This window comes from Lissotriton vulgaris, unplaced genomic scaffold (genome assembly GCF_964263255.1).
Source record: "Lissotriton vulgaris unplaced genomic scaffold, aLisVul1.2 SCAFFOLD_3207, whole genome shotgun sequence".
Lineage (NCBI taxonomy): Eukaryota > Metazoa > Chordata > Amphibia > Caudata > Salamandridae > Lissotriton > Lissotriton vulgaris.
The window spans coordinates 87,497-114,033 of NW_028244745.1; the positions used below are offsets into that span (position 1 = coordinate 87,497).

Consider the following 26,537-nt stretch of genomic DNA (forward strand, 5'->3'; position numbering starts at 1 on the left):
GCAGATGCAGGATTGACCGACGTGGGTTGATGCTTAATGATGCGGAGCACTATCCATTGGGCCCCGGGTAATTGGAGGCTGTCGTCGGTTCCACGGTGATTGCAAAGAGGAAGCCATGACTCACACCCCCAGGGGCGCCGTCCGGTATGGCAGATGCAGGAATCTGCGAGCCCAGGCATCCAAGCGACAATGCCCGCTGCCATTTAGTGAAGTGCAGCCGCCATTGTTAGGTCAGGCATAAGCAATGGAAAGTACCGCGATCCCCTCCGCTCCCAGGAACAAGCCGCCGCGAGTGTTTACGGGCATACCGATGTGGTGGTCAAGTCGCTGCTGCAATTATAGAAAGTCCGGTGCCCATACGGACAAGCAAGCGGAGCTCTGGGGCGATATGTGGTGGCCCTCCGAGCTGGGCCCCACCCGACTCCGGTCCGGTTTCGGAAATAAAAAATCTCGGGGTGTGGCTAGATCCGGCCCTCAGCTTTGTCTGCCACAGAAAGAGAACTGCTGCCTGTTGTTTTGGAATCCTGCGTGGCTTAAGACCTGTGCTAAAATTCTTTGACGCCACGACCAGGCAGCTTGTGGTGCAGGCGACAGTGATCTCTCGGCTTGATTATGCCAGCTCCCTTCTGGTAGGGATAAACCAGGCCGAAGTCACTCGCCTGCAACGTGTGCAGAACGCCGCCGCTAGAGCAGTGGTGGGCCTACCTAGGTTTTGCTCTACTGCCAATACTCTGCGCTCCCGCGGTTCCTTGCATCTTCCTACACCCTCCATTGGCTGCCGATTAAGCAGAGGAATAAATTCAAAGTGCTCTGTTTGTCCTATAGGATCCTCAAGGGCTCCTCTGCGCAGATCCTTCTGAATCTCCTATCACCTTATGTGCCGTCTCGCCCCCTACGGTCGTCGGATCTTGAACTTGCAGTAGCCCCCCGGTTTAAGCTCTGCCGTGCTGGTGGCCGCTCTTTCTGAGTACGGGCTGCGGCGTTGTGGAACTCCCTCCCTTCAAAGATTCGTGCCCTTGACGATCTTTCTTCATTTCGCTGGGCGGTCAAGACCTTTTTATTTCCTTAATTCATTGTATCTCTAGTCCATCACTTTTTTAGCTGTGTTATGTTGTTACCTTGTCTCGCGCCAGGACGCTCCTTCGCTGGAGCAGCTGCGCGCGTAATAAATAATCATAACATAACATTACATACCTCTAGTAGAAGAACCGGGGTGCCTCCCTTCTCGGCAGGACTCCGGCCCCCATCTTACACCACGCCGACAGGGCAGAATGGGGCGGTCCAGGCACTCCTGGGGCAATAGAATGGACTCAGCTGATGCCCCACATCCTCCGCTGCAGGTAGGATCTGTTTACGGCAGTTTTAGCCTCAGATAGCCGTCAGAATCTGACCCGGAATAGCGCGTGGACCGGGAGCCGAGATGGTCTGCGTCCGATTGGCCATCTTGCCCAGCCACGCCCTCCACCTACAGATTTTTAACATCAATTTGGTACTAACCAGTGTACTTTAAAGACCGGCAAAAAGACTGGCAAACCTTCAGACATCTTTCTACCAAAATCTGGACCTGGCTTCAACAAAGATTGGCACTGCACCTAACTACTCTCTGACTGGCACCTTTATTTGAGCAGCGACCTACAGTGACTGTTGGGGCATGTATCAGCATATACAGACACTGGCAAGACATCAAACAATCATCAGTTCCTTGCTGCAGGTACTTTATAAATTGAAGGGATTTTGTGATTAGTCAAGGTACTGCTTACTTTTTAGGAGCCAGTAGCGGCAATCTGTCCTTTTCTTCAACATCAGAAACTGTTTGGATAATGTTTTTGTTGCATTTCATCCTCTGTTTCTTTAAATTACTTTGTTCATGTTAACACTCTGTGCGTGTGCCTTGTTATTGTTCAGTTATTATTCTAAGCTCCATTTGGAACCTCTGTGATTATATCCAGTGAGAGACTTCAGTTGCGCCTGGAGTCTACATCTGGATAGATGTGTTGCCGTGCTGTTATTAAATAAAGCAACCTAAAATCTACTTATGATTAGGAGTAATTTAATAGTTTTGTTTTAATGTTCCAAACGTAATCTCCACCATTGGGTATTGGTGAGTTTTTAACCTTTATTTAAGGTTTGTCGTCCATTGGCCGTTACCCTAAGCGGCATTTAAAACGGCGCTGAGAGCTCAGAGTCAGCACCTGCTGGTGTCGCGTGAGGCCCTTGCGTAATTAATGCCTGGAGTTCCAGCAGTCCTATGATGTTGTGCGATGTCGCAGGAGTACACACCTGTTGTATCTCATGCACTTCACCCCCTGTGCCCAGCGCGTAGTTCCTTCCCTTTCCCTGCGCGTGAGCTTCCCATGTCTTCCCTTCCCCATTGGTTCCCCTAACATTCTATTTGCTCCGGGAGTTCACCCGAGTGGCATCACCTGTCACAACTGATGTTAAGCTGACCCATGCTTCTCCACCTGTGTGGGGCTGTAATAATAAACGTACTTTAGAACTTCTACCGCTTCATAATTACTTCTCAACAGTGGCAACGAGGAGCGGATACCAGCGGAACTACAGCCTCACACCGGGGTACATGCTGAAACAGCTGACGGATTTAAATGCTGATGAAATCGGTATTCTACTCGAAGATCGGACAGTTTCTCTTACCGTAGGAATTCCGGTACCAGTGCCTTATCGTCATGAGTGGATGAGGAGAGAATCACCGAACTGTCGTGGTATGTGGATGCCAATTACTTCAGCCGAGATTTGAGTGTCTCATGACGTGACAGCTGTGGCGTTTCACGGAGGTAGGGCCGAACGGCATTTGGGACTTCCTGTTATTGTGAGCCGTCTCAGGGTGTTCAACGTTGTCTCCAAGCAGTTGTTGAGCTTGCGCGCTGAAATTTCTGTCAGCTGTGTATGCGTCAGCTATACGCATTCTTCGAGGAAATCCCTGTCAGCTGTGTTCGCGCTCAAAATTCATCACACCTGCGCATGCTCGGTGACGCGTGACGTCACTGAAACACAGCGTTGGCGGCCATTTAAAAAAAAAAAAACTAACCGAGTGAATTGACTGTGCTGTTCAAGCCTAGTGTTCGAGCCCGGCCGACGCCCTGCATTCCTGAAATTTTGTATAAAGTGTCCATGAATAAGACTGATATTATACAGTAAAACAAAGTGAGATAAACATATTACTCTAGACCATTTCGATCCAAAGTGACAAGGCAGAAGCCTGGAAGGTGACAGCTGAGAATAATTCACTAAGAGCAATACAAGTAACATTCACAAGCATCTTCAAACGTATGACTGTGAAGAAAAAACAAACCTAGTGAAATTTATTGTGCTGTGCAAACCTAGTGACAGCCAAGGACAATTCACAAAGAGAAAATAAGTGACATTCACAAGCACATTAGAACGTATCACTGTGAGAATTTGAGCCAATAATTTGTCTACCGCCATGTGTGCTCTTAGTTCTTTAAACCTTTCACAACCACAAGCGTTCCTACCTCTCAAAGGTGCACCTTGCATGCCTTGGAAAGAGTGGAAAGAATACTTCATTAATTATATTGAGACAGTGGAAGATGATGATTTCACAGTTGTGAAGAAAAAAAAAGTGCTGTTGTACTGTTTAGGGCCTGGCGGTGTGAAAACCTATAACAACATAGAGAAGAAAGTAAGAACTGGTGATGACGTTTATCAGCATGCCTTAGATGATCTAGATGACCACTTCTCGCCTATTGTGTGTGTGGCTGTTGACCGGTACAAATTCTCAAGAAGAAAGCAAGGGAAAGATGAAAGCATTGAAGATTATGTTGCGGCCTTGAACAACTTAGCCTTGACATGCAGATTTGGAGCACTGCAAGAAGAGTTTGTGCGTGATCAAATAATTATGCACGCGAGCAACCCCAATATCCAGGATAAACTTTGGGTTAACGGAGAGGCTTCGTTGAAAGAAGTTGTTGCTCTTGTCAAGAAAGCTGAACTCACTGGCAGATGTGCAAAGGCAGTTATGGATGAACCAGTGGAAGTTAAAGCTATAAGATCCTCTAATGCAACCAAACTAAAGCACAAAGGGAATAAGAAAGAAATGAGACATGACTATCACAAAAGAAACGAACCAAGCAAACCAAGACAAAGCAGTGAAAGGCGTGGTAGTACCAGAGACAATGAGTTCGCCGAACTTAGATGTTATCGCTGTGGGTCTCCAACCCATTTAGCTGATTTTAAAAGGTGTCCGGCTATACATCAAAAATGCTTGTCATGTGGAATGACTGGACACATCGCTAAAGCATGCAACAGGAAAATTTATAGACAAAACAGACAAGTCCGACAAATTCATGAAGAGAGTGATACCACAGATGAAGATTCTGAGTATTCTGACTCCGACAGCGTCAGTTATGTCTTCTCAATTGAATATGACGTGTTGGAACTCACGCCGACTAAGAAGAAAAAACCCATGTGTGATGTAAAATTGGGTGGTGTGACAGTCAATCTGATGGCAGACTCTGGTTCTCCCTTCACGATTATAAATGAAAATGTGTGGAAGCAATTCTCGGATAAAGTTGGCTCAACTCTTGAAAAATCAAAGGTCATCGCTTGAAGCTACACGGGAAACAACATAGAATTCTTAGGAACTCGCGATCTGGAATTTGAATTTAAAGACAGGAGAGCAATCTGCAGACTTTTTGTTGCTAGGAAAGGACATTCTGTCCTTGGTTGGAGTGACCAAGCTGATCTTGGTTTCATGCTTGATCCAAACAGTGCCGATCCAGTGTTGTCTATTAATGATTCTTGCAAAATAGCAATACTAAAAGACTTTCCAGAAGTGTTCTCAGGTAAAGTTGGTCTTCTAAACAGCTTCGAACATAAAATTGAGTTAACAGATTCAGCTGTTCCTTGCATTCACAAGGTAAGACATCTACCAGTGTCAGTGAGGGATGATGTTCAAGCAGAGTTAAACAAACTTGTCAAGGATGGTATTATAGAAGAGGTGGAATCTGCGGAGTGGGTTTCCCCCTTGGTTGTTGTTAAACGTCCGAATGGGAAAATTAGACTTTGCATTGATCTAAGGGACCTTAATAAGAACATTATTGTAGATCAATACCCCTTGCCACGTATTTGTGAAATGTTTAGTGCAACAAATGATATGTGTGTATTTTCCATTTTGGATTTGAAATCCGCATACCACCAAATTCCACTACACACTGACAGTAAAAAATTCACAACCTTTATCACACCCTTTGGTTGTTGTCGGTTTACCAGGGTACCTTTTGGCTTAGCCTCTGCTGCAGCACTTTTCCAAAGGGTCATGACATCCATTCTGGAAGGTGTTGATGGCATCAGGTTTTTCCAGGATGATATTCTGGTCATGGGTAGCAACCAATCGGAACATGACACACGCCTTAGGCAAGTTTTTAACAAATTGAAAATGCATGGTTTAACTGTAGAACTAGACAAATGTAAAATTTCACAAGACAGAGTGATTTGCCTTGGGCACACCATCAGCCGGGATGGTATTAAACCCAAACAAGGGTTAGTGGACGCTATCCTCAATGCTCCGTGTCCCTCAAGCAAAGAAGATGTACGAGCTTTTCTTGGCTTGACGGAGTATTACTCCAAGTTCATTAGGAATTTCTCAGAAAAAACCTACAGTATAAGACAATTACTAAAAAATAAAACTAAGTTTGTCTGGTCATCTGACTGTCAGGTCACCTTTGATACCATCAAAAAGGAAATCAGCGAGGCACCTTTTCTCAAAGGTTTTGATCCCAAAGCAGAAATCTATCTAACCACTGACGCAAGCAACAAGGGAATTGGTGCTGTTCTAGCCCAGAAGGACTCATCTAACCAAGAATGGGTTGTAGCCTTTGCCTCCAGGTCCCTCACCTCAGCTGAGGAAAAGTACTCGGTAATTGAGCATGAAATGTTGGCCTGTTCATGGGCGCTCAATTACTTCAGAGCGTATGTGTGGGGATACGAAATCCATCTTCGCACAGACCACTAACCATTGATCAAGATACTATCTGCCTCAGGCCTACAAAATGCTTCACCAAGACTGAGCAAAATGCCAATCAAGCTGTTGGATTACAACTACACGGCGGAATATTGGCCTGGGGTGAAAAATAAAATTGCAGACTTCCTCAGCAGACTGCCTCTGCCTCACGCTGAAAGCATGGCCACACAAGAAGAGCAGGAGAAAGTAGCTCTGCTCTTCAACACTGACCTGGATGGAATATCTGCGGAAGAATGGAGTCAACACATGTCGCGTGATTCAACGTTGCAAGAAGTATGCAAATTCGTCAACTTTGCATGGCCAGAAAAGCGCAACCTACATGACAATATCAAACCATACTGGGAAACAAGAAATGAACTCAGTTGGGAAAATGGTGTGTTGTACAGAATAGGTAAAGCAATTGCCCCAGTCACACTCAGAGACAAAATTCTTAAATTGTGCCACATAGGCCACCTTGGCATCACCAAGACTAAGCAGAGAGTCAGGTCAAGTTATTGGTGGCCAGGTATTGACAAACAAATTGAGGTCCAGGTCAGGAACTGTGTAGAATGCTGCGACTCCGACAAAACCCTCAAAACTTCAAAAATCAGTCTTTCTCCAATTCAACCTCCCCTAATGGCATGGGAGAAATTGGGCTTAGACATAGTGGGGCCCATCGAAGGACATGATGGTGAAATCAAGTACATCTTAGTGGCGATAGATCATTTCTCCAAGTGGCCAGAAATCAAAATAGTTGATGAAATAGACACCTCAAAATTCATTAATTTCTTGGACAAACTGTTTTTGAGTGAAGGATTACCAAAATCAGTACTCACAGACAATGGTCCGCAATTCTGCTCAGAGGCCTTCAAGTCGTTCCTAGCAAGAAACTGTATCACTCATCACACCACTTCAATTTACCACCCAGAAGGTAATGGTCTCACGGAACGATTCAACCGTGTCTTGAAGGGACATATACAATTTTCTAGAAACGCAAATCAAAACTGGGAGGAAGAAATTTACAAACTCATCTGGGCATTCAGGATATCTCCGTGTGCCAGCACATGCACTGCACCATTTGTTCTCATGAGAAGCAGACAGCCTTTAAGCATCGACCTGGGGTGGATGTCCAAATCTAAGCAAATTGAATGGTCACCAGAAAACATCAGGAATAACATTATCAAAGCTCAGAAATACTACAAGGAGTGGTATGATTCAAAACACAGTGCCAAGAAACATGCATTTAAAGTCGGCGACCTTGTGAAAGTTTGTTTGGGAAAAAAAGTAAAGAAAGGAGATAGCAGGTTCACTGCCCCTCTTTACATTGATGAACTGTTTAACAATGCAGCAAGACTCAGTGATGGGAAAGTATGGCACATGAGCAGATTGGCAAAATATCATCCAGGAAGCAAGACTCACAACCTACAGCAACAGGTTACAGTTAACAATGATCTGTGGGTGGATGTGGATAGGGCTTGTGTTGAAAATAATAACTTGTCTAGAAATGACATCACACACGATGTCCAACCTGACTCTGACTCAGATGATGGTCAATCGTCAGACCAGTCTGTTGGTGTCTATCCCAGCACTTCGTCATGTAATCGGAGTAGTCACGATGACCCACATTCTGACTCTGAAGTTGCATCTGACGGTCACAGGTTCAGTGGCAGGTTTGGCAGAACTAGCCATGATTCCCATTCCGACACCGAATGTGCACCTAACCTGCCGTCGGTATCAGGAAGGTTTGGTAGAACCATCCGCAGACCAAAACGCTTGGATGATTTTATCTGTGACTAATTGTTCACCAGTTTATGTACTCCCTTGATTTTGTTCATCACATTCCGTGGCTCAGTTGTCAAAATCCTCAAGAGAGGAAGATGTGTTGTTTCTCATGCACTTCACCACCTGTGCCCAGCGCGTGGTTCCTTCCCTTTCCCTGCGCGTGAGCTTCCCATGTCTTCCCTTCCCCATTGGTTCCCCTAACATTCTATTTGCTCCGGGAGTTCACCCGAGTGACATCACCTGTCACAACTGATGTTAAGCTGACCCATGCTTCTCCACCTGTGTGGGGCTGTAATAATAAACGTACTTTAGAACTTCTACCGCTTCATAATTACTTCTCAACAACACCTGCTGTGAACCACCTGACACTGTTCTTCCTTACGTGCCACCATCTTGGATATCCGAGGCTTCCCTTCACAACGCTGTCAGCGGGAGCTGCTGGAAATACCTGCAGCGAAGATTGGTTAACAGAACTTCTTCAATTCTTGACTGAGGACTACTTCATTATTCTGGTAATCTTCTTTATGGCGAAGAACGTGAGTACAGTTATATTGTCTACAGCTTGCTTTATTGAGACGCTATAACAGAAAGGGATTATCATAACACTGCTCTGCTGACCTGTGACAATCTGGAAGTCAGTTTTAGTGTCTACAGCCTGCATTACCAGGACTCTGCAACAGGTAGGGAACACTGTTGCACTGCTATGTGTTCAAGCATTTTATTATATTTATTAGAGGAGTACAGCACTGTGCTATCTGGAACCGGTCAATAGTGTGTGGGTGCTGGATTCTTCCATCTGTAACCAGCTGTAGATTATCTCACTTCTGAGAGTGTGAGTTTAAGCAAGTATTTCTTTCCGTTTCTGAACAAAGATCCAATACTTGTGGGTTCGTGTGAGACATCGCTCATCATGGCTGCCTCAGTATTGATGCTTGAGTGTGTTCTGGAGTTGTTCTATGCGTTCTCATCTTTATTCATGCTTGTATACTGTATGTGTATAAGTATTTTTAAGTTACAGTACCATGCTGCTGCTGGGTATTTTCTAAGCTTACCTTTTCATTTTTGATGATGTGTGTCATGTAAACTGACTTTCTGCTGCTAAATTGTGATATGTATTGCTGGTTTTAATTGTTCTGTTATTTGTGCCAATCCTATTTTGATTTTGGTTATGTTTGCTGTGATGTTATCAAGCCATATTTGCTGTGATATCATCAGTAATTACTAGCTCATATGTGTTGCCCGATGCTTGGGAATGAGTCTAGTTTGTTTCTTTTTATTTACCCTGATCTTGTAGGGTGTGGGGTTTCGCTTTACTTAGGTGTGTGTTGAAGGGTCGTGTACACTATACATTTGTGCTTTTATGGAATTTTGTGCGATGGGTTGTGTACCCTACACTTTTGAGCCTTTATGGAATTTTGTGCGATGGGTCGTGTACCCTATACTTTTGAGCATTTATGGAATTTTGTGCGATGGGTTGTGTACCCTATACTTTTGAGCATTTATGGAATTTTGTGTGATGGGTTGTGTACCCTATACTTTTGTGTCTTTATGGAATTTTGTGCGATGGGTCGTGTACCGTATACTTTTGTGCCTTTATGGAATTTTGTGCAATGGGTCATGTACCCTATACTTTTGAGCCTTTATGGAATTTTGTGGGATGGGTCGTGCACCCTATACATTTGTGCCTTTATGGAATTTTATGCGATGGGTTGTTTACCCTTTACTTTTGACTCACCTAGGAAGTTGTTCAGGTGCTGTTCACCTCTTACTTTTGGCTTGTGATTTACATCTCTTTGATGTCCCCCTCCCTGTCCTGCATGATATTACTACTGCGAATGGTTTTATCTAGAATTTGTGGTGTGTAGAAGGGGGTGAATGGTTAGGGATTTACACTACCTTGGTGCCCTCCATTCTCCCAGTCCTGCCCAATGTTACAACTGTGGAATTTCTATTTTCTGTTAATATTGTTGGGAAGTGTATAATCCTTCCCTTTCTTTGTTCTTGTATATTTGGAGTTTTCATGTGTTTATTTCATACTTCTCTTTCATAATCCTATCCACTGTTCTCCTATATTTGCAGCTATCATTTGCACTTTGTTTGTTTCTCCTCTATGCTGTAATTCTATCTGTATGATCTTTATTTAGTTATCTCCATTTGATACATTGCATATTTCTCTTGTATTGTTCTTTTATAATGCAATGTTGTAATCATCTTTATTTATTGTGTTCCCAAGGAGAGGGGGTGTGTTGTACCTTGATTTCCTTTCCCTGCTGCTCAGCCAGTATGAATGTGTTGTGTGTGTGGAATGTTAGAATGCTGATGAGAGAGTAGAATGTTGGAGTGCCTGGTTGTGTGGACAGAGAGACAGTTGAGAGAGATTGTCGGCTGAGCGGCATGGATGCTGCTCCTGTAACTAGAAGCCTATCTAAGGACCTGAACTACCATCCTGTAACTACCATCCTCCATCCAAGCATAAATAAACATTTACTTATGTTATACCTCACGGCTATGTCTGGAGTTCCTACAATTAATTCTTTGTAACAAAAAATACGTTGGGCGCCAATAGTATGCAACCTTGGTGAACACCTTTGTTTATTGGAAATTGCTCAGTCACCTGACCCTGAATACCCTAGCGGACCTGAGCATAATTCCCCTCATGTAGGTGGATCAATAGACTCAAAAGGTTCCTGGGAATGCCCATATCGTCCAGGATCTGCCATAGCCTACGGCGTGGGACCAAATCAAAATCAGATTTGAGTTTGAAGAAGGCAACGTACAAATTGCCCCTGCTGACCTCAACAATCTTCCAATAAATTAAAAGACACAAAATACCTGATGCATCGTAGATGTCTTCTTTCTAAAACCCACCTCAACAAGGGATAAAATGGCTTTAGCAGTTATCTAGTGCTCAATCTTACACAAAACCGAAAGAGCAAAGATTTTCTGTGCACCATCTATCAGGCTGATTGGCCTTTAGATCAATGAAAGAGATCTGTCCCCTTCTTATATATCGGTATAACCTTCGCACCCTTCCAAGAATTGGGTGGGGGGCGCCCCTAGCAAAGTCATTGAACAATAAAAGAATATACTTGGACCAATCGCTTCAATCCGCCAAAAAGATGTCTGCCGTGATACCATCCATTCATGGGGCTCTGCCTCTACATCTGGGCATAATGAAACATCTGCTACATCAAAAAGGAACTCACGATCAACTATGCTTTTGTCAACAGAGACAATCCTTGGTTCAAGGTTCAAATCATTAGAAGAAGGGGTTACAGAATATAAACTACAGAAATGGTCAGTCCAGGACTGAGCAGTGAGATTGTTGTGATGGGGTCGTGCCAAAACTGGGATGTCATTGAATATGCAAAGTAGTAGTCACTCTTAGAATGTTAAAAACTTGGGAGTTCTGTAAAATGACACAAAAGCATGAAGGTACTTCCAATAAGGAGCACAGCATGGGTTGACCAGAATCACACAACTTGGTCTAGCGGGAAAGCTGGTCCTCGGATGCAGGTGTTATTGATAACCGAGCCCTACTTGCTCGACCTCATCCGTAATTCCATTATACTCACATTTATGTTGAGAAATTGTTCCCTATGATTGAGATGCAAGTGGCCAGGTCTGTAAAGATTCTTTAGAGAAAGTTGCTTTTCAACAACAATGTTTATATTTGCAAATCTTTTCATAAAAACTTCACAGCCTATTTGTGTGTAAAATTAATGTATTTGACTGTTGTGCACTTAAATGGGCTCGCTGAACAACGACGTGGGGTGTGATTTAGGACCATTACATCTCATGAGACAACGCCTAAAGAAGAAACTCGTCAGCTTCGCCCTTCACAACTCTATAAATCTATTGTTGTATCTCTCCAAATAGAATCGTGATTTCTAAATCACACGTTTCCTGATTTAAAAAATGTATGAAAACATCCGGCAGATACATGTGAGTTTGTGCTTTTTTCTTTTTTTTTGCAGCAGTGCGGGCTCCCTGTGTTTTAATGAAGCCGTACTCACAGGTGAGGGTTGCAGTCAAATAGGTGAATTTGCTTGGCTTTTCACCTACACTGAAGCGCGGGCTTGAACGCCACTGTGCTCCAAGGCAGTGATATGTGTGTTCAAGGAGAGGCGGGAAAGTAACAGTGGCGGGCTTCCCACTCAAGCAAGGAATCGAAACTGAAGGCATTTCCATGACGTGTTTGATCTATGAATATCAACCAACCCGTCAAATGTCGAGGATAAGCTGAACCAATGAAATGCAGAGCGGTAAAAAGTAATATTTGCTGAAATCGCAGTATAGGGGTGTTGGCGCCGTGGCGGGGTTTCCAACCCGCAGCTGTCGTCTGTCAGAGTCTCTTCACAGTCTGAGGAGCGCCCTCGAAGGTTCGCGCCGCACACCGCCTCAAGACATCTCTGGTACCAGAACTAAAGGTAAGGGCGATTGATTCTCTGGCTGCGACAAACACCTCTCTTTAAAAAATGTTTTTGAATCCGACGTCCGCTCCCTGTCGCCCGTTCTCGGAAAGTCATCTGTACTGTACTCCAGTCCGGCTCTAGGACTTTTGGGACCCGGGACAGCAGAAAGAATGTGCGAGGCTCCTCTAATACAACGTTAAATGACATCAGAGAAAGAGCTGTTACTTGACTGTTGCTGAAGCGATGTAGCAAGAGGCCAGCATAACTGCCGAGGTTTCAGAGTCCCCTGTGAGTGACCTTTGCAGGGTCCATGTCTGATTAGGTGTGACTTGTCTGATACTTTGAGTGACACTTTATCCCCAGTAAAAAAAAAAAAACAAGCACTGAATTCTATAAAGCAAGATGAACATCAAATAGCATATTTTTTTGCACCAAGAGGTGGTTTGCATAGAAATAGCACCACCCTTAGCGTGCTTTGATGCATCTGGTTGGGTAAAACCTGATTGTACCGTGGGATGGAGAACAGTTCGTCATTACAGCTGGGATTTTAAAAAGCAGCGCGAAGGAGCCGCGAGGCGTGTAGGATCAAGGCGCGGGACTACGGCGCTGGCACAGAGGTGTGAGGTCTGCCTCACTTCCGGTCACTGCTGCCGCCTCGGTGACAGCCACAAGTCCAGCGCTGCGAGAGTGCGCTGCAGGCACCAGGACAATATAGAAGGTAAGGTGAGAGGTGTGGGCTGGACAGTCTGCCTGGAACAAGTAGAGGCGGGGGACAGCCGATGACAGCCGATGACAGCCAGAATGATTCAGCCAGGTGATGCCCTGCTGGTGGGTGTGAGTGCGCCCGGTGAAGGGGAGGCCGACCCTAGATAGACCCTGTACTTGGAAGCTTTGATACGCTCACTTGTGGCAGATTGAACAACAATTGTGAACAGAAGCCTGTGCATTGGGCTGTCAGAGTCTGAGCACTCAGGGATATCTTTGTGCTACCCAGTGGCGGCTGGTGACATTTGAAAGTAGTGTGGCGTAAAAGTTCAGGACGAGTGTCACCAATTTTGTATTGTGTCCACGGTTTGAACTGACCACTGCAGGACTTTAAGCGGGAAATAAAAACTGGGGGTGCTCTAAAAGGGGCGGGGCAAACCTCAAAGGGGTGTGGCCATCTAAGTAGGGGCTGGTCTAAATCCCCCCTCCTCCCTTCCCTCTCCCCCCCCCCCGCCCTCCCCCCGTCGTGTGTCACAGCCCGGGCTGAGACAGTTTCCCTGGCACACACACAGCCGCCCCAAGTACTTCACAGTTCTTTAAAAGACCCTGTACATGTTAATGATTCTTTGTCGTTGTTTCACCCCTTCTTACATCAATTGCACAGGTCAGCAACAGGATATACATTTAGAGGTCGGAAGGGGCAAAGACTGCTAATGGAAAAAAAAGCAGTGTAAAACCAAATGAGCTTCTGTGCCAGAAATCAAAGACTACAAATTCAATCCCTAAAAATAATTATGCACCACTGAGCGCCAATACATATTTGTTGCAAAGTACCTACACCCATGAAAGGGACTGCCAGTAAATGGGTGCAGCCTCACACAATCAAGGGGTCAGCCTGTGGTTCAAGAATGAATCCGAGGTCATCTCTCTCCCGCTCTGAAGCACCATCAAAAGATGGTGGTTGCTGGAGGGACAGAGAGACTATGTCAGGTAGGAGGGTCGAGAGGGAATTCCAAGTTTTGTCATTTTCTGGAGCCATGAAACCTGCAAGTGAAAGAGTGAGAACAGAGAAAATGAAATAATCACTCTCCTGAGTCATAATTAGCCCCCAAAAATGTAATTGCTTAAAATAAAAATACACAAACGATCACTAACAGTTGTTGCAAAGTCCCTGATTAGATACACGTTGCTGCTGCAATGAGGTTACAGCCTCTCCCACTATGGTATTTAGGCTAGGGTTCAGGATTCATGCAAGGTCACAAATCATTTTTCTCCCACTCGGCAGCAACTTTAAAAGATTTTGCTGTGCCAAAGAAAAGAATGCGAGCCTTTGCTAGCTTTAGGTGCAAAATAATGAAGTATAATTCCTCCTAATAGTTGTTAATCAATTTAAGGAGTAACTTAAAGCATATTTGTTCCTAAGTGGTTAACCTTGAAGTGCTCAGGCCTGACGATCTGCAAGCACCTTGATACTTTATGTATGTGTGTAACGATAGTGGTGGAAAAAAAGAAAAAGAAAACGGACTACCTCTGCATGGCCCGAAAATAGAGCCCGATAGAGACCCGTTTCGAGGGGCCCTAAAAATAACTGCCGGTGCTCAGACCCGGACAGACCCGGCCCACTTAAAGCCCGGGACCACTGTATTGTCCTCTGTACTGGTTGGTAATGCCTAGTCAATAGCAGCCACCCCTAATCCTGCATACTAGCCATGGGAGGCCAAGCACCCACTTAAATCGTTCTCAATAGATACTAGTGTCAGACAAAGCAACTCATGAAAGCAACTCACATGAGTCCTCAAATATAGATGCCGGGCTCAGTAAATTCCACCGAAGCACAGAATGCACAGCAGGCAATCCATAAGCAGCAGTGGCACCAAATGTTGAACTTGCAATGTAAAATAAACAAATAGAAGGCGCACACTTATATCACAGAAACCCTGTCATCCTAAACATTGTCATGGCTGCTCCATGGTAGCGAGGATCTTGCTTCAGTCTGAGAGCTCCCGCAACTCTGCACCCCGTTGTTGTCATGCATCGCCTTCTGGGTGGAAATGTTTGCTATTACTGCGCAACTTTTTAAACCGCACCAAGGGCGCCAGGTACACAGTGCATTCCATCAAATGTTGACGGCCGGGCTTTTGTCTGTTTAGCTTTTTCGAGCACCTCCCACCAGCCTAGTCCTCACCGAAGTGTGGAAAATAGAAAAATTGATGTACATAAGCAGCGTTCATTTGCGGAAAATAGAAAAATTGATGTACATAAGCAGCGTTCATTTGCCCTCTCCCGTCCCCCTCCCTGTAGGCACCACGTATACCCTGAAATATTGACCGTATCACTCCGCCAGTAAAAGCCCGTGCCCATATGTACATGACAGCCATTTTAGGCACCTTGGCCTCTTGCCCACTCATTAGAATCACTGGCTTCCCTCCTGCGCGCATTTGAGCACCCCCCTCCCACTCTCACATGCATAGACCATGAAACCCAGCACTCTGCGCGACCCTGCTATGAAAGGCAACCCTCCTACTTGACCCAGGCACCCCCCCCATTTCCCTCTTGAAGAAGCATCCTTCGCCTCAGCTGACATAGCCCCCCAGCTGTATCTGACTGCCCCTGTTCTCTCATGTACGGGTCATAAGACCTCTCTCTCTCTGTGCGACTCTGACCCTGCGCGCACCCTGACCCCCTCCTTCTCCCTCACATGGACAAGTCATAAACCTTCCTCCTCTGCAAGACCCTGTCCTTGGGAGTCACGGCCGCGCCTGACCAACACCTCCTTTCCTTTCATGAATAACCCCTCTGTTAGCAAACCCTCCCTCCGCGATGGACTGTCCACACATGTCCGAGGCCATCGCCTAAGCCGGGAGACACTGTTTACTGCTCTTTATTGTATGGAGTCACTCCTCTTCAAAGGACCCACTATTGATCCTGGCCTCCCCACCCCCTGGGCTACGATCAGGCGCACACATCCTAATAATCAGCGGAACATTCAGCTGCGTCATTGCCCCCTCTCTTATCAGCAGGTCAAGGGTCCCTATTGTGAACACATGTGGGGTAGGATTGACACGAGGATTATGGGGTTGTCTTTTCTTTGTTTCACAATGCTGTGACTGTAATGCCAAGTGTTTTGTAAAGTATAAAAGACAGAGTCTCAGCTCACTTGTTAGAGCACCTCCCGATGGCACCTTGTTTCGTGTCTGACATGACAGGCTCTCCTCATGAGAATTAAACTCTGTTCTTGATTCCTGCTTCCAGCGCCCGTCTCTTTATTTTGGTAATTATTCAGAATGGGAACTAAGAGGCGTCTTGCGCCAGCAGCCTGGGCATCGATGGTAATATGGGCTCCTGTTCCACAATTGGCGTCCCAACGCGGGGTCCATCAGTGACATAAGGTCCAGTAAGAGAGATCCAGACGATGAGGTGAACATCTAAATGATCGGAGTATACCTGCCTTGAGAGGGCCCTCGTCCGGCTGCCGATTGAATGAACTTCACCTATTCTGAATGGACCTCTCTTGAGTGACCTACTGTCCTGACTGGAATCCCACAGGACTGCTGCGGTAAAATCATGGAGTAAGAGAACGATCGGGCGCTGGAAGGAGGAAGGCGAAGAACTGCCCACACGGTCCGGTCCGGGTAAGGTCGCATAAATGCGACAAATTGTGAAATGATTGTTTGTTGGATAATACTAGTATTACGCTTTGTTGAAACCTCTGGAGATTCACCGTCTGCAAACGGAGAAAACAACAGGCTCTCCCTTTGCAAGCAGTGAAGGATAGGTAACGCAGACTTTTGTCCCCATTGTAATCCGTCGTGCCTATCTTCCTCCCCCACTGTTTCCCGAACTGTCGTTCGTGGATTATTGTCTGGAGATTCTTTGTCTGCAAACAGGGAAGAACAAGGTCTCTCTTTGCAGGTAGAGAAAGAGTAGGTAACAATAACTTTTCGTGCCCACTTATTCTCCCCACTGATTGTTTGATTGACCGAACATTGATTGTTCGGTACTGGTTCGTTTGAGGTATTCACCGCCGCCAAACAACGGAGAATAGAAATATTCTGCCTAGTCTTTGCCCACCGTGATAAGATAGGTAATGCAGACTTTTGTCCCCGTTGTAATCCGTCATGCCTATCTTCTCCCCACTGGTTGGTAGCCTGTTTAGCCCGGACCGCTTATTAGAGATGAACCATCCAGCTCCACTGGAGGGCACACCTAATAAGGACATGTTCATTAAGTGTGGACTAGTCGCTATAGCTTATAATAGGTTATGGCATAAAAATACAAGAAAAAGAGTCGAGCGAAATCAGTAGGCCACTGATGAGTCATCAACTTCGCTAAAAATAAAATAAGAAACGTTAGAAATAACCCGCAATAAGAAACATAAAAATGGCGAGGGAAGACAAGCTTGACACCAAGACAGCCACGAGGTAGCTAGGTTCCGTTGCCTATTCCTGCCCCAAACATGTCTGCCTCATTGCCCACCACGCCCAAATAACGGTCACATGAAATAGATACAAATCAATAGGTACCTACCCCCATTCCGGAAGCTCCCGAAGTGCAACAGGTCCGCGGTTACGCCCATCCGGAAGGCGAGGCCTCGATGCATGCAGGGCTCGGCTGGCCGCAGTCGAAAGGGGAGGCTGTAGGGCGGACGGCCCGAGGAATCATGGAGGTCTCCCCTTTCCCTCTTCTGCTGCCCTGCAGGCCACGGGGGGGGGGGCTGTCTTGCCTCGGCCACCGACCACCCCCCCCCACCCCATCTCTTGCCTGATCTGGCCATCGACGAGGACCGGAGCCAAGGCGAGGTCGGGCAACCCTGAGAGTTACAGGTAGTCCCGCCACATGACCACGCCTGAAGATTACAGGTAGTCCCGCCACATGTCAACGCCTGAGAGTGACAGGTAGTCCAGCCACACAGCAACGCCTGGATAGTTACAGGTAGTCCCGCCACATGTCAAGGGGGGGATGTCTTGCTTCAGCCACCGCCCCCCCCCCCCCATCTTCAGTAGCCAGCACTGCCAATACCGAAGCGGTGGAGCCGAGGAACGGCGCAGGGTCGCTGGAAGGGGGAGGCGGCGCGAACGAGCCTCCCCCACCTCCCTCCAGGTGGAGGCTTCCAGCGACACCCCAACGCTCTTGCTTAAAGAGGGTCCACATCGAAAAGCGGTCTTTTGCCCGGGACGGGCACACGCCCCATGCCTTCTCTCCTCAACTTTGAAGATTCTATGAGAGCCGGGGGGCACCCCGATCCCTCCGCATGGGCGCCCCCATCCCCCTCACTGGGAACCGCGGCATCGGCGCACTCCTGCCAGCGCCAGCCTCAGTTTGGAAATGGCTAAAACACCGCCAAGGTACAGACTTGTTCAGTTCCGGTGGAACACCAGAGTGACCCGGTAGGAAAATTGTTGCCGCCCTCCCCACTCTTTGACTGATGGTCCATATTGTTAGACTGTTACCACATTACGCAAAACTTTTTGAACTACCAACGGAAGGTTCTGGTCCAACCACGACTCATTGGAGACATTCTGACTATGTTGGAACCTGCCTGACCTCGCCCAAAATGGCGCCGATACACGAAACAAAACTTTCAAACTCCCTGTTCACCCGGATTGCTCGAATTTTGATGCTCTGAGATACGTGTGCATTTTTGAACAATGAAAGTCGATAAAATGGATAATGATTATGTGCTTAGAGAAGAAAGCAATATAGATATTGATCATATGTTTGGACAATGAACTGACTTAGGGTGGGTACCAATTATGATATGGAAAATGAATTGGTGTAATTCAGATAATAAATGAGCATTTGGATAATGAATTAATGAATTAATTGAAAAACTGAATTCTTGACATGCATCATGCTTGCTTTGTAGGGAAGTTTGATACGATTTTATTGCACTGCTGCACTTTATGCAATGAACTGCCACCAACTTTGTTCTTCCTATGTACAGTTCCAATCTGCTCCGTGGCCGGTTCACTGGGTTGTAGGCCTGTATTTATACACCAGCACTTTTTATTAAAAGTATTTTGAAAAGGAACGCATAGTTGTAGCGGTTGCATTAATGATTTTTGAATGTATTCCTACTGTGAGCAACAAGAAAGTATGATGAAGGCTGAAGGTTAAAAAGGACCCGATATTTAGCAGCTACATTATGTGTCACAGGCAGCCGGAAAAGGGTTTTAGACGCTTTAAAACGACACCACAGAAATGCCACCTGACCGCCACCCTCGCACACAACCAAAAGGGGTCGCGACCAAGTAACTCATGTAGATACGCAGATCGTCAATGATTATCTATCTGACATTACTGGTCCCTCTGGGCGTATACGCCGAGATGGTAAAGAAATGCAGTACGTGGAGATAGGTCGAGTATGTGGTAGGTAAAAACATTTTCGGACTACTGCATGCTGATGTGCTTTGAATGCTGCCCCCCCCACCCCTTCTTTCTCCTCCCTTCTGCAGGTCGCGTTGGAACATTGACTGAAGTATGGGAGAACGATGATCAAACCACCGACGAAAAAGGGAAGGAGGGAATAGGAGCATAGTCCTTATGACGATAAGTTTTTAAAAGACGTAGATTTAAACATGACTGTTCCTCCTTAGGACATAGCAACTGGGAGGATGGACTGACATAGAGACTTGACGGGTACTGTAGGACGAAAATTGACTCGAAATAATACGTTAGATAATGTAACTAGACGTTTGACTAGGTAGGGAAAGGACAAAGGAAAGTGTGTGGGTAAGGGTTACCACGGCACCACCTGTCTGGGAAGTTAGAAATGATGCTGATGTTCAAAATGTACTGCCCCCCCTTCTCACACTCTTATAGATCTAGCCAAGCTGTCTGACTGTTCTCCCGATCAATACTTGCCGTTGCCTCAGCCTGGAGAACTTCCCACCAAAGGAAGGAACTGAAAAATGGTTTAAGATCCAACCATGGGTAAATAGCGCGACCAGGTTAATTTCAGATCGACTGACCGAGGTGTAAGTATTGGCAATTGAGAACGCTCGCAGAAATAACAAGCGAGAGGGAAAAGGAGGGAAAGGTAAAAAGAACTAAGCACGAAGATAAATAGGATAGTAAAGACATGAAGGATATAAAAAAAAAAAAAAAATAGATTTTGTTGGCCAACTGTTGTTTTGTGTTTTGTCGTGAATGTCTTATATATATGTAATACATGTACTGTCTTCCTCTGTCTGAGTTCGTGTGTATGTGCTGTAGGGGTTTATGTTCTGCCTTTGTTTGCGTCTCTCCGTTACCTGACCCCCTGCTGTTCTGTGTTGTGAACGCACTAAATGACCTATTTTTGTACACATCTCTCTGTCTTTCTCTATCTCTATCCCACCATTTTCCTCTCTATACCTCTCTCTCTCTCTATCTCTCTAACTCTCTCTAACTCTCTCTATCTCTCTCTCTACATGTCATACGTTTACCAAATGGCTCGTTTGGATTGCGGACGACTCCCACTCTCTGAGAGTCTCCCTGTTTCCATCTCCCTTTTTGGTAAAGTCGTGCCTCGCTGGCACTAGTCTGATTGGAAACTTATTGAACGCGAAGGTGTTCAGCGAAATTGACCGAAATCAAAATGATTGTATCTCGCCATATTACTACCTCTCCTTTCTGCAAAATGAATGAACTTGAATTGGCTGAGAAGGAAAGGACAGGTAAGACGACTAAGGTCCCCCAATTTGGCCTTTTATAGGGGAACTGTATGTCAATGGCACCTTATTTTTCTGTTCATCAGAGACGAACACCAACGTCTAGATTGACCCCCAATGCCCAGATTGCCCCACCCCCTTTTGCACCCAAGCGCGAGCGCCCGAAGCATCCCCGCCCCATTTGATAGACCCCAGCTGCTGTCCCGGATATAAAACATGATGACCATGAGTAACTGTCGTCCCTCGAGAAAACCCTGTTTTACTTGACTCTCGATGATGGCACCCCTGCCCTGCTTTGAAAAGGTTAGCCAGCCTTGAAGGAAAATGTTAGAACTGTTAAGGCTAAGGTTAGAAAGACGAGTCTCCCTGGAAGTTCCGAAATGTTGAATTTGATGAAATGCACAGTTGATAGGAGTCTGACTTTTCTCTATATGTGGCACATATAGATGATGAATAAAACTTGACATGAACTCAATAAGAATGCCGACATATGCACTGCCTGGTAATAGACCTCTGACTGTGACCGATGAGCGTATCTCCCAAGTATGTAGGATTGAGGGAGGAATTCACATGCGTAGATGTCTTCTTCTGCCAGTTCTCTAAAAACTTGTTTTGTACCTATTCAAAGATTCACGACCACCGAAGGAGAAGGGTCGGATGTGACGTACAGCCTGGCTGCAGATCTTGAGACACGTGTGACCTCGACCAAAGGTGGAGCTGCAGAGCAACAAGATGCGGGACGAGACAGCAATTTCAAACGTGGAAAATGAAACTTGACGGGCTGCCCTGAAGCCCTCCGTCTGCTAACCCACGTGTGCCTGGAGTCTCCGTCCCCCTTCTTTGGGCCCGATTGATGGGCCTGCCTGCTTGTTATCCTTTGCTCCCTTGGTCTCTTTTGTGTGTCCCAGGAACTCTGACCCAACTCCTCCTCTCTCCTATCGACTGTTTGAACAACACACACCCTCTTTTCCATGTGACTCCACGCCAAAAGGAAGAACGGCATTCAGGTGGGAATAGGGTGTTGCCACGGAAATATAGGTGCCGAGCATAAGGCGCCGCTAAACGGATTGTTTAGGGAACAGGACTGTGGTCTAACAGCAGAGGACTGACCGCACCCTGCAACGCGTAAGGATAGAACCGAGCTGGACCTATAGCTCCACCACCGGTGCTCAACAGCGCCAACGAAAGGACACGGACTAGAGCCTACCAGTGATGGCTCACTGCTAAAAGACACTGTGACGAAGAGACTTTGTATATTGAACTGATTCCGCCCTCAACTGCTTGGTCAAAATGTTCATTGGTCACATTTTTAAGTCAGAAACATTTATGCTATGTAGTGCTTTTGAAATGATAGGAACTCGACAAATGCAATTTCCTATGTGCTGCATTCTGCCCATCACATCAACTGTTCATGATTTTTGTGCAATATGTTAGTATTGACAAATGCTATTTCATCAACCACATGTTTATATGTACGCCCCTTAACTAGGAGGGATAGGAAAATGAACTTTGTTGTTTATATATACCCCCATCAATTAGAAAAATGAACTCTGTTATGTAAAAAGGGGCGACTGTGGAAAATAGAAAAATTGATGTACATAAGCAGCGTTCATTTGCCCTCTCCCGTCCCCCTCCCTGTAGGCACCACGTATACCCTGAAATATTGACCGTATCACTCCGCCAGTAAAAGCCCGTGCCCATATGTACATGACAGCCATTTTAGGCACCTTGGCCTCTTGCCCACTCATTAGAATCACTGGCTTCCCTCCTGCGCGCATTTGAGCACCCCCCTCCCACTCTCACATGCATAGACCATGAAACCCAGCACTCTGCGCGACCCTGCTATGAAAGGCAACCCTCCTGCTTGACCCAGGCACCCCCCCCATTTCCCTCTTGAAGAAGCATCCTTCGCCTCAGCTGACATAGCCCCCCAGCTGTATCTGACTGCCCCTGTTCTCTCATGTACGGGTCATAAGACCTCTCTCTCTCTGTGCGACTCTGACCCTGCGCGCACCCTGACCCCCTCCTTCTCCCTCACATGGACAAGTCATAAACCTTCCTCCTCTGCAAGACCCTGTCCTTGGGAGTCACGGCCGCGCCTGACCAACACCTCCTTTCCTTTCATGAATAACCCCTCTGTTAGCAAACCCTCCCTCCGCGATGGACTGTCCACACATGTCCGAGGCCATCGCCTAAGCCGGGAGACACTGTTTACTGCCCTTTATTGTATGGAGTCACTCCTCTTCAAAGGACCCACTATTGATCCTGGCCTCCCCACCCCCTGGGCTACGATCAGGCGCACACATCCTAATAATCAGCGGAACATTCAGCTGCGTCATTGCCCCCTCTCTTATCAGCAGGTCAAGGGTCCCTATTGTGAACACATGTGGGGTAGGATTGACACGAGGATTATGGGGTTGTCTTTTCTTTGTTTCACAATGCTGTGACTGTAATGCCAAGTGTTTTGTAAAGTATAAAAGACAGAGTCTCAGCTCACTTGTTAGAGCACCTCCCGATGGCACCTTGTTTCGTGTCTGACATGACAGGCTCTCCTCATGAGAATTAAACTCTGTTCTTGATTCCTGCTTCCAGCGCCCGTCTCTTTATTTTGGTAATTATTCAGAATGGGAACTAAGAGGCGTCTTGCGCCAGCAGCCTGGGCATCGATGGTAATATGGGCTCCTGTTCCACAGAAGATGTTGGGAGAGAGGGGTGGGGGAGAGTGAGCAGACCAAAAAACCCAATGAAGTGTGAAAAAGGCCGCTTTATTGGAACAGGTGCACATTTACAAATACACAAACTCGGCAACCGCCTCCCAATCTAAACCACAATCAAGATTTGTTCGTTTTTATTTCAAAACTCCAAACCCCGCCCCCACCCCACACCCTCCATCACACCCGCCCCCACCCGTACATACCCAAACACATAAAACCATACAAACCCCAAATAACATTATAACATCACCTTATCAAATACAAAATATCACATCCCCGATTATAAACCAACTGATCATATCCCCCGACCCATATTCTCCGAACCCCACCTCAATCAGTATGAAACATCCCCCAACAAGGTCCGACTTTACAACCAACGGGTCCAAACCTGGCCCAAAACTGACAATAACATAGCAAACCGCCACGCACCTGTCCCAAGCGACAAAAGAATAAAGCCAAAAACCCATGCCCACATGTCCCAAACAGCAGCCAAACAAATAATGAATAAAATAAGAAAAAACCCCAAACTAGGGAGGGAGGGACAAAATTATCTAAGAACAAACCGGCCACCAGGTCACCTAAGCCCAAAATGGTGCCCGTAACGCGGAGCCATGCCCATTTATAGGCAGCGCACAATACAACTAAAAACCAGCCCAAAAGGAGCCCAAATGGAATCTGCTAGAAGGAGAGCCCCCACCCAAATCTCCCAAACCGCCCGGGGGAGGAGACCTCCCAGGGGTCGGCTGCCCTCCCCCAAGCCCCCCTTGGGAGAGAGGGGTGGGGGAGAGTGAGCAGACCAAAAAACCCAATGAAGTGTGAAAAAGGCCGCTTTATTGGAACAGGTGCACATTTACAAATACACAAACTCGGCAACCACCTCACAATCTAAACCACAATCAAGATTTGTTCGTTTTTATTTCAAAACCCCAAACCCCGCCCCCACCCCACACCCTCCATCACACCCGCCCCCACCCATACATACCCAAACACATAAAACCATACAAACCCCAAATAACATTATAACATCACCTTATCAAATACAAAATATCACATCCCCGATTATAAACCAACTGATCATATCCCCCGACCCATATTCTCCGAACCCCACCTCAATCAGTATGAAACATCCCCCAACAAGGTCCGACTTTACAACCAACGGGTCCAAACCTGGCCCAAAACTGACAATAACATAGCAAACTGCCATCCAGAAAGCCGTGGGGGGAAAGACTGATTAGGAGAGAGCCCCACCTTTCTGCCCCCCACATAATCCGAAAAACAGGGGGGGGGGGGGGGGGACACCCGAAAAAAGAGAGCAAGCCAAGACCTGAAAAAACACAAAAGCAACCCATTATTCACTGACAAACTGTTGCACGGTCAGACAGCGAGACAAAACCTCCCGCAGCTCCAGCAGATATAAATCCATGCCCATTTGGGACGAATGTACTCCGTCACCCCTGAAAAATTCCACCGCATCGTATTTGATGTCACCGTGAACTATACGACCGAAACCCAGATCCCTGCAGAACCTGGAAACCTCCAAATTCACTTTCCTCCGAGATTTATCCACCGCCTTCGGCTTCACCGCATTCCTCCAAACCCTCCGTGGCACCAATTCTGTCCACAAAACGTGACACCCCGACCACTGTTTATGCAATAAAGCCAAGTCTTTTTTGATCGCCCGAAGCAGAACAACCCCTTTCACGGAACCCAAATCATTCTCACCTAAGTGAATAACCAACACATCCGGGCAAACCCCCCCTACTAACCAAGAATTAAGTGCAGGGATCAGTTCCTTCCATAACCTTCCCCCTTTTCCTTTCCAAACCACATTGAATAAACGATCATTAAAACCCAATGATGAACCAAAATAACTTTGACGAGCTTGCACTTGAGCTCTTTTAACAAAGGAATGGCCCACGATCCATACTGTGAGGAAAGCAGCCCGAGGACCAGCCACAGAACCTGAAAAAGAAAACAGAATCAGACAGGGTAAACAGGATAAGACGCCTGCGCACCAGCAGATTCGTTCCTAACATAGCGCCGAAAGCAATTAGAAGTCCAGCGCCCCAGGCCCATGATCTCTTCCCTCGACCAGCCCCTGTGAAAGGCCTCCGTGGCCGCCCCAATTCTAAATGAATGAGTACCGTATAACGACCCATCTAAGCCAATATGTCGCAGCGCTTTTCGCAGTACCATGCGCAATTGATAAGTAGAAACACATGAGCCATTAAGGTGTCGAAAAACCTGGAGGTCCACAACCCCACCCGACATTTCCTTCCAGCAGTGAGCCCAACGTAGAGGGCATGTTTCCGGTGGGGATACCGCGTCCAACCAAACCCCTTTACCCACACTTCTCTGATCAGTTTTCGAATGAGAGAGCCAAACGTGGACTCCCCTGATCGACAGCTGAACATCTCCCCACAGAAGGCCAGGAGAGGACTTAGTGCCCAGCAATTCAGACACCCGAAAAGCGCCAAAAAACATCCACACCATCAAAGTGGCGAACAAACAAGCTTCCACTCTATCAGAACATACAACCGGAAGCACAGAAATCACTTGAAACAGCTTTTGCCACGACAAAGGGGATCGCAAAGTACGCACAGAACCCCTCTCCCTAGACCACCCTTCCAACATCCTCCAACCCAACTCCCCAGCCGACGGAGAGTAACCCCACAAAAGCTTACCCACAAAGGAAATACCTGCTAGTTTGCCAGAAATAGTAATTCTAGACAAATTCCTGTCCATCATACACAAAAAAAACTGAACCACATCTTCAGATCGTTGCCAATCCAGCTCCCTCCAACACGCACCCGACTCCAAAAACTCCGTCCAGGCCAACTCGTACGCTGTTCTCGTGGAAGGAGCCAAAGAACCTAAAACCAATTGAAAGACCCGGTGTTGCCTACCCTCCACAGGTGGTCAGGCATGGGAGTCGGCTCCTCGTCTGCCTCCAAAGCAAGCCCACGGAATCTCTCCCACTGTGAACGAGACAAAGCATCCGCAATGTCATTGTCCACGCCCGGAACATGCAGGGCCCGAAAACAGATATCATATTTCAGACATCCCAACACAAACACTCTAAGGAGCTTCAAAATCTGGGGATCCCTGGCCGACTGTTTGTTAAGTACTTGCACCACAGCCATATTGTCGATGCGGAAAAGAACCTTTTTGTGAGCCAAAGCCGTACCCCACAAAGTAACGGCCACAACGACAGGGAAGAGTTCCAGAAAGGCAATACTTCTGCCACCATTCCTCCATTGTTCCGGCCACTGTTGGGCACACCACCTTCCCT

The 26,537-nt window shown here is 46.6% G+C and overlaps 1 protein-coding gene across 1 annotated transcript in view; it reads left to right on the forward strand.

Moving 5' to 3' along the window:
* The first annotated feature begins 12,122 nt into the window (after positions 1–12,122).
* The window catches only part of LOC147666764 (serine protease FAM111A-like), a 118,554-nt gene continuing 104,139 nt past the window's right edge, over positions 12,123–26,537 (forward strand). The window contains exon 1 of the mRNA XM_086948896.1: positions 12,123–12,189. The gene's annotated coding sequence lies outside the window, so the exon portion shown is untranslated. The remainder of the gene's footprint in view (positions 12,190–26,537) is intronic.